Source organism: Sus scrofa, chromosome 13, assembly GCF_054392235.1.
Source record: "Sus scrofa isolate SSC_HxYL_T2T_F1_AM1 chromosome 13, Sscrofa_HxYL_maternal_Yorkshire_Landrace_v2.0, whole genome shotgun sequence".
NCBI classification, from domain to species: Eukaryota; Metazoa; Chordata; class Mammalia; order Artiodactyla; family Suidae; genus Sus; species Sus scrofa.
Window position 1 is genome coordinate 94,293,811 of NC_139395.1, and position 14,936 is coordinate 94,308,746.

General features: G+C 40.8%; 1 protein-coding gene across 13 annotated transcripts in view; it reads right to left on the reverse strand.

Moving 5' to 3' along the window:
• Positions 1-14,936, reverse strand: part of PIK3CB (phosphatidylinositol-4,5-bisphosphate 3-kinase catalytic subunit beta) — a 184,006-nt gene that overhangs the window by 134,211 nt on the left and 34,859 nt on the right. For 6 of the 13 annotated variants that reach the window (XM_084989824.1, XM_021069530.2, XM_021069528.2 and 3 more), the window contains exons 2-3: positions 10,462-10,520; positions 5,303-5,408 (exon numbers count right to left, since the gene is read on the reverse strand). The exons of 2 other annotated variants lie outside the window; for them this stretch is intronic. The gene's annotated coding sequence lies outside the window, so the exon portion shown is untranslated. Of the gene's footprint in view, positions 1-5,302; positions 5,444-10,143; positions 10,299-10,461; positions 10,521-14,936 lie in introns of those variants that run through there. 5 more of the 13 variants (XM_084989825.1, XM_084989823.1, XM_084989820.1 and 2 more) reach the window with 2 other exon arrangements.

Here is a 14,936-nt window from a genome sequence, read left to right on the forward strand (position 1 = left end):
CTTTTACTGGTCTATTATCCATCTGATAAAGGGATGGCTTTACCTAACTGTTACTTGGACAATACGTCAGTCAACAGCAAGATGACAATCTGTCCAACTCCTTATAAATTTCCAATTTCCAAGTGTATCTTTTGGGGAAAAAGGGCAGTCTAACTCAATCACCTCTCCAACTCCAGGAGATAATAGTTATGCACAGCAATGAAAACATACAGCTTTCTCCTAAACCAAGTACTGGAAGTACTGAGTACATTAGACATCCACAGCCAAGTTACAGAGACATAAATTTTTGGCAACACATTCTTTTCAAGGTTGTGAGGATCTCTCACTGAAATTTAACTAGGAGACAACATTCTTTACCAGTTCTGACCTTATAGCAGAGCATGAGAATTTGTGTTATTTCTAAAACTACCAGAAGGAGTTCCCGTCGTGGTGCAGCAGAAACAAATCTGATTAGGAACCATGAGGTTTCGGGTTCCATCCCCGGCTTCGTTCAGTGGGTTGAGGATCGGGTGTTGCCATGAGCTGTGGTGTAGGTGTAGGTCGCAGACCCGGCTCGGATCTGGTGTTGCTGTGGCTGTGGTGTAGGCCAGTAGCTGTAGCTCCAATTACACACCTAGTCTGGGAACTTCCATATGCCAAGGGTGTAGCCCTAAAAAGACAAAAGGGGGAAAAAAAATACCAGAAAACAATCTACAATAAACATTCTTTTAAGGAAAGAATACACTTAAATCATCCTACTCCTCAGGACTTCTCTTGTGGTGTAGTGAGTTAAAGATCCAGCATTGCCACTGCAGTCATTAGGTCACTGCTGTAGCTCGGGTTCAGTCCCTGGGAACTTCATGTCGCAGCATGGCCAAAAAAAAAAAAAATCCTACTGCTCAAGACTGAAGATACAATATAAACCAAATCCAGGCAAAGATGTAGAGAAATTGTAAGCCTTCTATATTACTCGTAGGAATGTGAAACGGTGCAACACTTGTGGAAGAGTATGGCAGTTCCTAAAATACTACACAGATTTACCAAATGATCCAGCAATTCTACTTCTGGATATATACCAAAAAGAATTAAAAGCAGGGAGTCAGACAGATATTTGTACACCCATGTTCACAGCAGCATTATTAACAACAGCCAAAAGGTGGAAACAACCCAAGTTTCCCTCAATAGATGGGAGGATAAACAAAATGTGGTATATACATATAATAAAGTATTATTCAGCCTGAAAAAGGACATTGTGACACATGCTACAACATAGATGAACCTTAAGACATCACGCTAAGTGAAATAAACCAGCCATGAAAGGGCAAACACTATTATGATTCCACTTACATGAGCTATCCAGATCAGGCAAATTCACTGAGATAGAAAAGTAGAATAGTAGTTATCAAGGGATCGGGGTAATAAAAAAGTTGTGGAGATAGACAGTGGTGATGGTAGGTGAATGTATTATTTAGTGAACAATGTATTGAAATAATCATGGCCTCCAGTCCCTTGTGCATTACTTTTTACCAAGCCTACATACCCAGTTACTCTAACCACCAATGTCAATTTCTCATTTCCATCTTTTTTTGGAGAGGGGTGCTTTTGTCTTTTTAGGGCCACAGCTGCGGCATATGGAAGTTTCCAGGCTAGGGGGTCTGACTGGAGCTGTAGCCACCGGCTTACACCAGAGCCACAGCAACTCGGGATCCGAGACGCATCTTCGACTTACACCACAGCTAATGGCAACGCCGGATCCTCAACCCACTAAGCGAGGCCAGGGATCGAACCAGCAACCTCATGGTTCCTAGTCAGATTCATTTCCGCTGCGCCACAACAGTAACTCCTCATTTCCATCTTAAAGGTTATGCTTGCTTAACTGAAGCTGCCTACCATGGCATGATAGTTTATCTTAAACTGAACCTTAACAATTGCTCAGGGAGTTCCCATCGTGGCGCAGTGGTTAACGAATCCGACTAGGAACCATGAGGTTGCAGGTTCAGTCCCTGCCCTTGCTCAGTGGGTTAAAGATCTGGCGTTGCCGTGAGCTGTGGTGTAGGTTGCAGACGCGGCTCGGATCCTGCGTTGCTGTGGCGCTGGCGTAGGCCAGTGGCTACAGCTCCGATTCGACCCCTAGCCTGGGAACCTCCATATGCCACGGGAGTGGCCCAAAGAAATAGCAAGAAGACAAAAAAAAAAAAACAATTGCTCAGAAATCCTTTCTATTCTATCCCGGTGATAGTATTAAGTTTCTCTACCACGGTCTCTGGCCTGGTCATTCCAATAGTTTCCTAGCTGATCTTCTTGTTTCCCCTCTACTTCTATAATCCATCTTTGATGAAGCAGCCACAAGAATCTTTAAAACATGTATCATATTATGACACTTTTCTGTGTAAAATCTTCCTTAAATGACTTCCTTGGGTCTGAGCTCTTCACCATGGCCATAGGGACCAACGTGGCCTGGCCCTGCCTACTTCTTCAGCCTCACATCATGACAGTATTTTCTTCATCCCCTTTGTTTCAGAACACTGGATTTCTTTCCATTCCTCAAACACATCAAGCTCTTTTCCGCCTTGAGATTTTTACACTAGTTTTATTTTCAAATGACTGAATGAATCCCTCTCTTTCATATCTCACCTTTAAGTCACCTCCTCAGAAGTAGCCCAGTCACTCTATCAACTATCCTCCTCACATCACATTATATATAATTTGGCATTTTTCTTGTATTTTTCAATTAGTGGCTCCACAAAAACAATGATCTTGTCAATACAAGTGTTTGGCAAAAAGCAGGTGTTTAATGAATATTTTTTGAATTTGGTAATTACTCAACAACATTTTTTCTAAATGTTTTCTTCTTTTAGGATCCCAACCTCACCACTGATTATTTGCCTAGAAGATAACCTCAATCTCTACCTTATTTTGAAAAGTAGGATAAAAAAAACTCTACAGTTTTCTTTCTCTGCTTAAAAACTCCTTTTTTAAATGAATTTTTATTACAGTTGATTTACAATGTCTCTTCAATTTCTGTTGTACAGCAAAATAACCCAATCACCCACAGTTTGCTGTGCTGTATAATAGGGCCCCATTGCCGATCCATTCCAAATATAAGAGTTTCCATCCAAAATCCCTGAACTGCCTGTCCATCCCACTCCCTCCTGCAACCCTCTGGGGAGCACAGGTCTGCTCTCCTTGGCTGTGATCTGCTCCTGTTTTGTACATAGGATCATCTGTGCCATTGACTTTTTTTTTTTTTTGCTTTTATTTAGGGTCACACCCTCGGCATATGGAATTTCCCAGGCTAGGGGTCAAATTGGAGCTACAGCTGCCAGCCTACACCACAACCACAGCAACACAGGATCTGAGCCACATCTTCGATCTACACCACAGCCCACAGCAATGCTGAGTGAGGCCAGGGACTGACCCGCATCCTCACGGATACTAGTTGGATTCATTTCTGCTTCGCCACAACAGGAACACCCTGTGCCATATTTTAGATGCTACATATAAGTGATATCATATACTGTTTGTCTTTTTCTTTCTGGCTTACTTCACTTAGTATGGGAATCTCTAATTCCATTCATGTTGCTGCAAATGGCATTAGTTTTTCATTTAATAGCTGAGCAGTATTCCACTGTGTATATGTATCACATCTTAATCCATTCGTCTGCCAAGGGACATTTAGGTTGTTTAATGGCTTAGCTATTGAGAATAGTGCTGCGATGAGCATAGGGGTGCATGTATATTTTTCAAGGAAACTTTTATCCAGATATATGCCCAGGAGTGAGATTGCTGCATCATATGGCAGTTCTATATTTAGTTTTTTGAGGTACCTCCATACTGTTTTCCACAGTGGTTGTACCAACTTACATTCCCAGCAACAGTGAAGGAGGGTAAAAAACTCCTTGATTCATCTTCTCCTCCCTTCCTCTAGTTTCTAAGCAGAAAGGTCATTACTTTTTTTTTTCTTTCTTCTTTTTTGGGGCCGCACCCTCGGCATATGAAGGTTCCCAGGCTAGAGGTCGAATTGGAGCTACAGCTGCCAGCCTACACCACGGCCACAGCAACGCCAGATCCAAGCCACATCTGGGATCTACAGATCCTTAACCCGCTGAGCGAGGCCAGGGATCAAACCCATTCCAAGCCAGATTTATTTCTGCTGCACCACAACGGGAACTCCACTTCTAGCCACTCTTGAATTCACATATATAACTTCTTTCCATAGTCCCTGCCAAATCTGCCTTTGAAGTCTATCCTGACAAATTAACTCTCAGACCACCAACTTCCACTCCCAGCACTCATTCAGGTAGTCATTATTTCACATACTAGCACTTACCACAGTAAATGCGTTAGGCACCTAACTTGCCTATCACCCCAGACTAACAGGCAAGATAACCCCAGGAAGGGAAGGTCCACCCTTGTTATACTGTTAACAAGGGTGGACCATGTGATTCATCACCCAAACCAGCAGACAAGAGTAAAAAGGGCATAAAACAGTTGAATAAGTATACAATGTTATATGACAATTATATTTAAACATATTTAAATAAAGTTGGGTATTAAATGATCTCCAAGAGGATTAAACCAAGATATACAGTGTCACACTGTAACTCTAGTGTTTAGGAAAATGACTGCTGCATCCACTACTATATATTGGCTTAATAAATTACTTAAGGAGTTCCCGTTGCGGCACAGTAGAAACAAATCCAACTAATATCCACGAGCAGGCAGGTTCGATCCCTGCCCTCACTCAGTGGCTGAATGATCTGGCGTTTCCGTGAGCTGTGGTGCAGGTCGCAGAATCGGCTTGGATCCCGAGTTGCTGAGGCTGTGGCGTAGGCCAACAGCTGCAGCTCTGATTTGTTCCTGGCCTGGGGAACTTCCATATGCCACAGGAGCAGTCCTAAAAAACAAAACAAACAAACAAACAAATAAATTACTTAAAAGCTAAACTATTCATTTTATCACCTTTTCTTCACTCTTTACTACATTACAAGCTTAGTTTTCAGCCACAAACATCATCCTGAAATGGCCTCTGCAGGGACCAGCAATAACCTCCTCACTGACAAATCCAAAAAGCTTTCACTTTTCAATTAACCTCTCTAAAAAGCTTTAGACATTACTGACTCCTCCTCCCTCCCTCAGGAAGCTGAGTTAAATCTGGAAAATATAATCCTAAATATCCAGACTATCTTAAAATAAGGCCTAGAATTTCCTCCCCATCCCCAGCCCAGATTAACTAAAAAATTTAGAATCTAACAATAGTCACATCTTCCTTCAATATTTAACATCTGTTAGCATAAGAAAAGATACAAAATTGGATACTTACCTTGAAATGAAAGCCCCCATTTTAGTTTTTTAGGAAAACAAATGGCATCACTTATTTTTTAAAAGTGAAGGTTTCATGGAAGATTTTTTTCAGGTTAGAAGACACACTACAAAAAAGGGTGAAGATAAAAAGTATTAACACCTAAATGAACAAATTTAAAATAACTTCATTACTTATATGACATAATGCTTATAACTCTGTATTTCTACATATGGGGAAACATATGAACCATGATATTAAAATCACCTTAACCCACTGAGGGAGTCCAGGGGTCAAACCCTCATCCTCATGGATACTAGTCGGGTTTACAACTGAGTCACAATGGTTACTCCTACCACCTCTTTCTTGAAATTGCTTTTCTATAATATGCTAGTTTTCTACTTCTCAATCTATTTCTTTTCTTTTTTTTTCTTTTTTTTTTCTTTTGCCATTTCTAGGGCCACTCTCGCGGCATATGGAGGTTCACAGGCTAGGGGTCTAATCAGAGCTGTAGCCACTGGCCCACACCAGGGCCACAGCAACTCGGGATCCGAGCCTCATCTGCAACCTACACCACAGTTCACAGCAACGCCGGATCCTTAACCCACTGAGCAAGGGCAGGGATTGAACCCGCAACCCCATGGTTCCGAGTCGGATTCGTTAACCAATGAGGCACAACGAGAAATCCTCTACTTCTCAATCTATTGCTCCACCTACATTACAAGCTCCTAACCATGAGTAGCTTATTTTATTTTTCCCCTTTTCGTTAGTGTAATATTTGGCACACACAAAATACATGGAAAAAATGCATATAAACAAGCATAAGATTTACACTGTATGGAGTTCCCATCGTGGCGCAGTGGAAACGAACCTGACTAGGAACCATGAGGTTGTGGGTTCGAAACCTGGCCTCGCTCAGTGGGCTGAGGATCCAGCATTGTCGTGAGCTGTGCTGTGGGTCACAGATGCAGCAGATCTGGTATTGCTGTAGCTGTGGTGTAGGCTGGCAGCTGCAGCTGCAATTCAACCCCTAGCCTGGGAACCTCCATATGCCATGGGTGTGGCCCTAAAAAAGACAAAAAAAAAAAAAAAAAAAGAAAAAAAGAAAAGAAAGATTTACACTGTAAATTGTAAATCGCCATACCATATGTGAACACCCATAACATTATCTACGTGCTCCTCTCCTCCCAACCTTTATCCTGACCCTCTTTTTTGGGGGGTGTGGGTGGGACACCCACAGCATGAAAAGTTCCCAAACCAGGGATTAAAAAATAAACTTGCCCCAAAACAGCAACCTGAGTCCCTGCAGTGACAATGCTAGGTCCTTAACATGCTGCACCACAAGATAATTCCCCAATCTTTATCTTAAATATTTATTATTCCATGACTTTTTTTTAGCTTTTTAGGGCCGTACCTGCAGCATATGGAAGTTCTCAGGCTAGGGGTCAGAGCTGCACCTCCCAGCCTACGCCACAGCCACAGCCATGCCAGATATAAGCCACATCTGCACCTACACTGGATCCTTAACCCACTGAGCCAGGCCAGGGATTGAACCTGTATCCTCATGGATACCAGTCAGGTTCATAACCCACTGAGCCACAACAGGAATGCCTCCAATACTTTTTAAAGCAGAACTTTGCCACACATGTCCCTGAACAATATTTTGTTTAGGTCTGTGTCCCCTGCTCCCTTCTTCACATGATAAATTGGTAGGCTGAATGGAGTCTTCAGGGACTTGAATTTTTTCACTCAATATTTTCCTAAGCTGTATCTGTGTTACATTTTCATTGGTCTATACAGCATTTCTTTATATAAATATGACACAAAGTATTAATCTATTCTGTTGACAAACGCTTGGGTGGTATGGTTCTTTGCTTTTATCAACATTATCATACAAGTCTCTAGAAAAATTTCGTTAGGGTATGCTACAAACCTAGAAGTGGATAAACTGGCAGGTCATAAGACATCCAAATTCCCAAGTTGACAAAAAATGCCAAATTGGGGGAAGTGAGGGTGAGCCAAATTGTCTTCCTATTGAATCACTTTAGTGATTATTGATAGAAAACATCTTCTCCAATACCTGGTAAAGTCAGATTTCTTAATTTGTGGCAATACAGAACATATAAAATGGCACTATGATTTCAGTTTGTACTTGATTAGGTTGAAGATCTTTTCATAAATTTATTAACTATCTACATTCCTTTCTTTGTTCCTCTGTTCATTAACAGTTTTGAGGAGTTCCCGTCGTGGCGCAGTGGTTAACGAATCCGACTAGGAACCATGAGGTTGCGGGTTTGGTCCCTGCCCTTTCTCAGTGGGTTAAGGATCTGGCGTTGCCGTGAGCTGTGGTGTAGGTCGCAGATGCAGCTCGGATCCCGTGTTGCTGTGGCTCTGGCGTAGGCTGGCAGCCACAGCTCCAATTAGACCCCTAGCCTGGGAACCTCCATATGCCGCAGGAGCAGCCCAAGAAATGGCAAAAAGACAAAAATTAAAAATAAAAAAATAAAAATAAAAAACAGTTTTGAGGTAATTTTACTGAATTATCTTTTTCTTACTAATATGTCTGTACATTCAGAACCAGGACTGGCTACATAATTTGCAGTGCTCAGTGCAAAATTAAAAAAAGCAGGGCTACTTATTCAGAAATTAAGAATTTTAAGACAGTGATAGCTTAGCCTTAAAGTGTAGGGCCTGTGTGATTTGCACAGATTGTATATCTATGAAGGCAGGCCTATTCAGGACACTAATGCTCTATGATATATACTACAATTTCCCCCCAGATTTATGGTTTACCTTTTCATTGTCTTTATGGTAACTTTAGATGAACGTTAATTTTAATGTAGTCAAAAACAGTCAACTGTTTCTTTTGTTGTTGTTTTTTTGGGGGTTTTTTTTGCCTTTTCTAGGGCCGCACCTGTCGCATATGGAGGTTCCCAGGCTAGGGGTCTAATAGGACCTGTAGCCACCAGCCTACACCACAGCCACAGCAATTTGGGATCCTTAACCCACTGAGCAAGGCCAGGGATCAAACCTGCAACCTCATGGTTCCTAGTCGGATTCGTTTCCGCTGTGCCACGACGGGAACTCCTCAACTGTTTTTAATGTAGTCAAAAACAGTCAAATTTTCTGGCTCAATGATAAAATCCTATGGCCTTCATAAAGTTTTAAGGCTCTGCATTTTCATTTGAGCTCTAATTCACAGGTGCTTTCCAAGGGTCAGTGAGCTCACATCCTTCTCCTTTCAACCATTATGTCCCATTCTTCACAAATAACATTTTACAAAATTTCATGAGCTTTATGATAGTAGCATGCAAGCTAACATCACTTAATTCATTTCTGGGCAAGGCCACTCAAACTGGATTGGAACTTGTGCCACATGTCAAGTATGGAATTACTTACATTTGTCATTAATATTCCAAGTAAGAAGTTTTAATAAAAAATTTCAAGCATCTGGTTAGAACAATTTATACTTAAAAGAAGGGAGAAAAAGGAGTTTTGTAGTGGCTCAGCAATAACAAACCAAACTAGTATCCAAGAGGACACAGGTTCAATTCCTGGCCTTTCTCAGTGGGTTAAGGATCTGACATTGCCATGAGCTGTGATGTAGGTCACAGACTCAAGTCAGATCTGGTGTTGCTGTGGCCGTGTTGTAGGTTGACAGCTACAGCTCCGATTTGACCCCTAGCCTGGGAACCTCCATATGTCCCAAGAGCGGCCCTAAAAAGCAAAAAAAGAAAAAAAAGAAAAAAAAAAAAAAAGAAAGAAAGAAAGAAAAGAAAGAAAACTAAATATAAAACTACCATACGATCCAGCAATCCCACTCCTGGGCATATTTCCAGACAAAACTTTCATTCAAAAAGATACATGCACCTTATCACTGCAACACTATTCACAACAGCCAAGTCATGGAAACAACTTAAATGTCCATCAACAGATGATTGGATTAAGAAGATGTGGTACATATACACAAAGGAATACTGCTCAGACAAAAAAAGAAACAAAATAATGCAATTTGCAGCAATATGGATGGAACCAGAGACACTCATACTAAGTGAAGTGAGTCAGAAAAAGAAAGACAAATACAACATATTATCACTTATAACTGGAACCTAATATATGGCACAAATGAACCTATCCACAGAACAGAAACAAACTCATGGACCAGGAGAACTGACTGACCTGTGGTTGGTGAGGGGGAGGTAGTGGGATGCACTGGGAGTCTGGGGTTAGCAGACACAAACTATTGCATTTGGAGTGGATAAGCAATGAGATCCTGCTGTGTAGCACAGGGGACTATATCTAATCACTTATGATGGATGATAACGTAAGAAAAAGAATGTATAAATATGTATAACTGGGTCACTTTGCAGAAACTGACAGAACATTGTAAAACGACTATAATAAAATTTTTTAATTAAAAAATAAATAAAACTTGATTAGTAATTTAATTCCAGTCTTGGTTTCTTTGCTTTTCTTTTTTTGCCTTTTCTAGGGCCGCTCCTGCGGCATATGGAGGTTTCCAGGTTAGGGGTTGAATTGGAGCTGTAACCACCGGCCTACGCCACAGCCACAGCCACACGGGATCCGAGCCGCATCTGCAATCCACACCACAGCTCACAGCAACGCCAGATCCTTAACTCACTGAGCAAGGCCAGGGATCGAACCGCAACCTCATGGTTCCTAGTCGGATTGTTAACCACTACGTCACGACGGGAACTCCTGGTTTCTTTGCTTTTGAAATAAGGTCAATAACATGCTTTTTAAAGTAAAGGGATTAAAAAAACAAATATTTAAATATTTAAAGTGAAAGGATGTTATAAAACAAATTTTAGAAAGATGTTAAAATATATCAAACTGCTTACTTTCCCAAAAGGAATTAGTCAACTCAAAAATAATCAATTTTGCTGGTGCAGGATGTTGATAGTGGGGTAGGCTTTGTGTGGCGGGCTGGAGTATATGGTAATTCTATGTGCTTTCTGTTGAAGTAAACCTAAAACTGCTCTAAAAAAAATAATGCCTATTTAAAAGAGAAAAGGAAAACAAAAAATAACCAATTTGACACAATATAGGTTAATAATGAATGTAAGTATACTGCTTACTCTTCTGGAACAGTTAAAATTATTCTGATTTCTTCAAACACAGAATTCAATAAAATTTATTCTTAAAGTTCTTAGTAATACCTTTAGGTAAAAGCAAAGTTGTTAATAATCTTCGACATGAAGATCCACTCACAATTTCACTGTGAAAAGAAAGAAAACAGAATTTACTAGAAGAAAAATGTTCTGGATAAATATCCATTAAACTTTAAATGGATGTGAGGGGAGGGGGGATTTCCAAAGATCATCCAAGCACTGAGAATGGCACAAGATGAAACCAAAACCCCCGCACAGATTCTGTCTCTGGTCCCTGTTCAAGTAAAAGTAGTCTTCTACAAAAACAAAATCAATCAAATACAATGCCAAGGAGTTCTCTTGTGGCACATCAAGTTAAAGATCCAACGTTTTCACTGCAGCAGCTTGGGTCGCTGCTGTGGCGCTGGTTCAATCTCTGGCCTGAGAACTTCCACATGCCGTGGATGTGGCCAAAAACTAAACAAAACAAAAAACTATACTTTATAATTATGCAATTTACATATGAATTGGCTAAACTATTCTCTTTAAGTAACAATGATTTCAATCTCCCAACCTCTACCTATAAGTAAGCAAGCAAAACCATCTAAATTCCAATATAACAAAAAAGAAACAGACTCACAGATATAGAAAACAAACTGTGGTCACCAGTAAGTGGGAGGGGGGAGAGAGCAATGATAAGGGTAGGGGATCAAGAGGTACAAACTACTACATATAAAATAAGCTACGGGAGTTCCTGTCTTGGCACAGCAGAAACGAATCCAACTAGGAACCATGAGGTTGCAGTTCGATTCCGGGCCTCACTCAGTGGGTTAAGGATCCAGTGTTGGTGTGAGCTGTGGTATAGGTCACAGACTCAACTTGGATCTGGCATTACTGTGGCTCTGGTGTAGGCTGACAGCTGTAGCTCCAAATGGACCCCTAGCCTGGGAACCTCCATATGCCCGAGTGCAGCCCTAAAAAAAAGAAAGAAAAAAAAAAAAAAAGCTAAAAAGGGAGTTCCCGCTATGGCACAATGGGTTAAGGATCCGCTGTTGCCGCAACTGTGGCAATCGCAGCTGCAGCTCACATTTGGTCTCTGACTCAGGAACTTCCATATGCCACAAGTGTGGCAAAAAAAACCAAAAAAATTATAAACACACACTGTATAGGAGTTCCTGTCATGGCCCAGCAATAACGAACCAGACAGTATCCACGAGGATGGGTGTTCAATCCCTGGCCCTGCTGGGTGGGTTGGGTATCAGGCATTGCCGTGAGCTGTGGTGCTGAGTCGCAGATGTGGCTCAGATCCTGTGTTGCTCCCTGGGAACTTCCATGTGCTGCACCTGCGACCCTAAAAAGCAAAAAAAAAGGTAAATAGAGTTCGCAACCCAAATCTCCTCCTGAAACTAAAATGGTGAGATAACCTGTATCCTGAACTGTCCTCCATAATGAATTGTATCATATCTCATATCATCCATCTCTCATTTACCTAAAATGCAAAACATTATTTGACTAAATTCCGGTAATACGAAGACTAAGTATGAGAGTCTGGGGTGTGAACCTCTGGTGCCTTGCAGATGCTGCTCATTCCAGCACCCTGTCCATCAGACCAGCTCCTATGCACCTGCACCAGGCACCAGATCAGGTAACATTTTCTCTAGAACCCCTCCTGATCTCCAAAAACTCACTGGGAACCTGCTATGACTTGTATGTATCTCACTTACTATAGTGCATTACAAATATTAGTTTGCTTGTTTCCCCTGAAAGACTATGGATCCCTCAGAACAAGGAGAGTCATATTCATACTTACAACCCAAGTACCAGCAAAACGCTTCTGATTATGGCAGGTAATCAAAAATATTCACTGAATGAATTAAAGAACATACATATGTAGCTAAAATCCCACTTATATTCTGCTTAACCCAACAGGCATTTTACTTAATTCAGTGCCTATTATTAAGGAAACAAGTCCAATAACAATACTTTTCCTTACTATAATATATCAGTATCTTAGATGTAAAGCTTTCCATGATGGGAACTCCAGTATGTCTTTTAAAAGATAATAAAGGAGTTCCTGTTGTGGTTCAGTGGTTAACAAATCCGACTAGGAACCATGAGGTTGTGGGTTTGATCCCTGCCCTCGCTCAGTGGGTTAAGGATCTCGTGCTGCCGTGAGCTGTGGTGTAGGTCGCAGATGAGGCTTTGATCTGGCGTTGCTGTGGCTCTGGCATAGGCTGGCAGCTGTAGCTTCGATTAGACCCCTAGCCTGGGAACTTCCATATGCCATGGGTGTGGCCCTAGAAAAGACAAGAAAAAAAAAAAGATAATAAAGAAAAAAACCTGATGTTAGAGTGCTAAATTTTTATGACATTTTGTTCATTTTTTTTGTTTTAAAGGAATTGCAAGATATAATGATAAATATAACATTATCAAAAAAATAACATTTTATAATGAGGTAGACATGGTCTTAGGGACAAAGCATTCCTCAGTATCTCAAACACTAACTTATACAGGCATTCCCACATGAGCTGTCTCAAATGGCCTGAGAAAAAGGAATCAGAGAACAGAATAATCAACTAGTCACATACACCCAGGTGTTCCCAATTCAGGATAGGTTTTCAAGTTTTATCAAATACAAGTAAAAACTAGGAAACAAGGAGAAAAGCAAACCCAAGGATGCTTCTTCAATACATCCTAGTTAACATAAGAGCATACTATAGTTATTCTTTTGCATTCTGCATTTTTATTAACAGTATGTCCTGGAAATTACTTTCTATCATTTCATGGAGATCTTTCTCATCCTTTTTTTACATCTGCACTGTACTCCATTGTGCAGATATACCACAGTTTATGGGTATTTAGTTTCCAATATTTTTACAATGCTGCAATGTAAATACTGATATCATCTTGTTATGCTCCCCCTTAAACAACATCTCAGACAAAAACAAAGACGGACCAAAAAAAAAAAAAAAAAAAAAAAAAACCTGGCTCTACCCCCAAAACATACCAAACTCATCTACCATTCCCACTGTCCATGACACAGACTCAGTGTAAGGCATCATCAGAATTTCTTGGCTGTTCTACTGCAATACCTTCCTAACCAGTCTCTCTGCCTTCACTCTGGCTGCCCCACAGTTCATGTGTGTCAGAGCAACCAGAATATATCTCAAAGAGAATAAATCAGATTACTCCAAATCCTTGCTTAAAACCCACTGTAGGGAGTTCCCTTCGTGGCTCAGCAGTTGATGAACCCAACCAGGATCCATGGGGATGCGGGTTCGATATTTGGCCTCTTTCAGTGGGTTAAAGATCCAGTGTTGCTGTGAGCTGTGGTGTGTGTCACAGACTCGGCTTGGATTCCATGTTGCTATAGCTGTGGCATAGGCTAGCAGCTGCAACTCCAATTCAATCCCTAGCCTGAGAACTTTATATGCTGCAGGTGCGGCCCTAAAAAAACAAACAAAACCCTTATAACCCTACTTCACTTGCAACCATGACCTACAAAGACCCTTTATGATCTGGTATCTGTCTACCTCTTACCTCACCTTTCACTTTTCCTCATTTACTACTTCCTCCTAGTCATAATGATTTGCTTTCTGTTCATAAACTTATTTTGTTCCTAACTTAGAACTCACGTAGTCACCATTCTTTCAGTTTAGAATGTTCTGCCCCAGGTCATATGCCACCTTTTAACATCCATTGCTCAATTCAAAAGTTACCTCTTCTAGGGGATTTCCTGTGTACCATCACCATTCAGATTGCAAACTGATTCGTTCTCTACCACTTTACTATCCTCATAATACTTATTAGTACTTGCAATTCTCATTTATTGTTTACATGTTTGTTTCTTCCAAAGGTAAATACAAAAAGTCTTGAGAATAGCATTTAATTCATATAACTTTAACTCTATTAATTTTAAAACTTTTCTATTAGGTTTGAAATTGTTTCAAATACTTCTCCACGAAACTGCCTGTTCTGGACATTTTATATAAATAAAATCATACAATACACAGCCTTCTGTGATTGGCGTCTTTCACTCAGCATGTTTTCAAGGTACATCCATGCGGCAGCATGTCAAAGAATTGCATTCCTTTTTTAAGACTAAATACCATTCCACTGTACGGATAAAATGCACTTTGTTTATCCATTCATTAGCTGTGGAAATTTGGGTCACTTCCACTTTGGCACTATAATGAATAATACTGCTTTGAACACTCATGCACAAGTTTTTGTATGAACATGTGTTTCAATTCTCTTGGGTATAAACCTAGCAATGGAAGTGCTGTGTCATATGATAATTCTGTTTAACTTTCTTTTTTTTTTTTTTTTGCCTTTTTGCCTTTTTGCTATTTCTTTGGGCCGCTCCCGCGGCATATGGAGGTTCCCAGGCTGGGGGTCGAATCGAAGCTGTAGCCACTGGCCTTACGCCAGAGCCACAGCAACGCGGAATCTGAGCCGAGTCTGCAACCTACACCACAGCTCAGGGCAACGCCGGATCGTTAACCCACTGAGCAAGGGCAGGGACTGAACCCGCAACCTCATGG